Source organism: Octodon degus, unplaced genomic scaffold, assembly GCF_000260255.1.
Source record: "Octodon degus isolate 3935 unplaced genomic scaffold, OctDeg1.0 scaffold00124, whole genome shotgun sequence".
Taxonomy (NCBI): Eukaryota; Metazoa; Chordata; class Mammalia; order Rodentia; family Octodontidae; genus Octodon; species Octodon degus.
The window spans coordinates 9,329,906-9,331,240 of record NW_004524700.1 but is presented as its reverse complement, the minus strand read 5'-3'; the positions used below and the strand labels follow the sequence as shown (position 1 = coordinate 9,331,240).

Below are 1,335 nucleotides of genomic sequence, written 5' to 3'. Positions count from 1 at the left end.
CAAGTGCAGCTCAGAAAAATGTGTATTTAGCTGTGTTTGGGTGGAACATTCTGTATATGTCCACCAAGTCCATTTGTTTCAAACTCAGGTTCAGTTCTGTTATTTCTTTGCTAAGTTTTTGTCTGGTTGACCTATCTTTTGGAGATAAGGTTGTGTGTTAAGGTCTCCTGTTAAAATTGTGGTATTGGATATTAGATTTTTCATGCCCATTAAGATTTGCTTTATATAATTGGGTGCTCCCGTGTTTGATGCATACATATTTATGAGTGTTACCTCTTCCTCTTGAATTTTTCCCCTAACCAATGTATAATGGCCTTCTTTATTTCGCTTGATCATTGTTGGTTTGATGTTGAGATTGTCTGAGAATAGGATTGCTACTCCTGCTTTTTTCTGAGTTGCTGGGGCATGTAGTATTGTGCTCCATCCTTTGACTTTCAGTCTATGAATGTCTTTAGGAGTTAAATGTGTTTCTTGTATACAGCATATTGTTGGATTTTGTTTCCTGATCCACTGTGCCAGTCTATTTCTCTTAATTGGTGAATTGAATCCATTTACATTGATGGTTAGAATTGAGATGTATTGACTTACGCTTGCCATGTTATTTACCTGTTATCATTTACTCCTTTTTCTCCTGTGTATAATTGTTTACTCTATTTATTTGGTTGCTTCCAATCTCACTCGTGGAGTTCTGATCATTTTGGTCCCTCTCTAGAACATCTTTCAGTAGCCTGTGTAAGGTTGGCTTTGTCATCGCGAAATTCCTTAGCTGTTTTTTGTAATGGAAGTATTTCATTTCTCCATCAAACTTGAAAGAGAGTTTTGCAGGGTATAGTAGTCTGGGCTGGAATTTGTTTGCATAGAGGACATGAAGTACTCTGCTCCATGCTCTTCTTGCCTGCATGGTTTGTGAAAAGCAGTCGGCAGTAATTCTGATGGGTTTTCCTTTGAATGTGATCTGCTTCTTTTCTCTAGCTGCTTTCAGTACATTATTCTTGTGCTGAATTTCTGGATCTTGACTGTTATTTGTCTCGGTGTACTTTTCATTGGGTTGAGGTTCCTTGGCGTTCTGTATGCTTCAGTTTCCTGAATGTCAGATTGTTTCCTCATATTTGGGAAGTTTTCTGCTATTACTTCTGCCCATATTTTTTTAATGTCATTTGTGTTGACTCCTTCTTTCTCATTGATGCTTATTAGTCTCACATTGTTCATCTTTGCATCATCTTGCAGGTGATGAATTCTTCTTTCCTGCATTCTCGTTGTTTTTAAGAGATCCTTTCTTACCTTTTCACTAGCTACACCAGCATCTTCAAGATCTGAAACTCTGTCTTCACATTC

General features: G+C 37.5%; 1 protein-coding gene across 1 annotated transcript in view; it reads right to left on the bottom strand.

The window, feature by feature from the left end:
- Prr16 (proline rich 16) overlaps positions 1-1,335 on the bottom strand; it is a 352,155-nt gene that overhangs the window by 29,151 nt on the left and 321,669 nt on the right. The window lies entirely within an intron of this gene.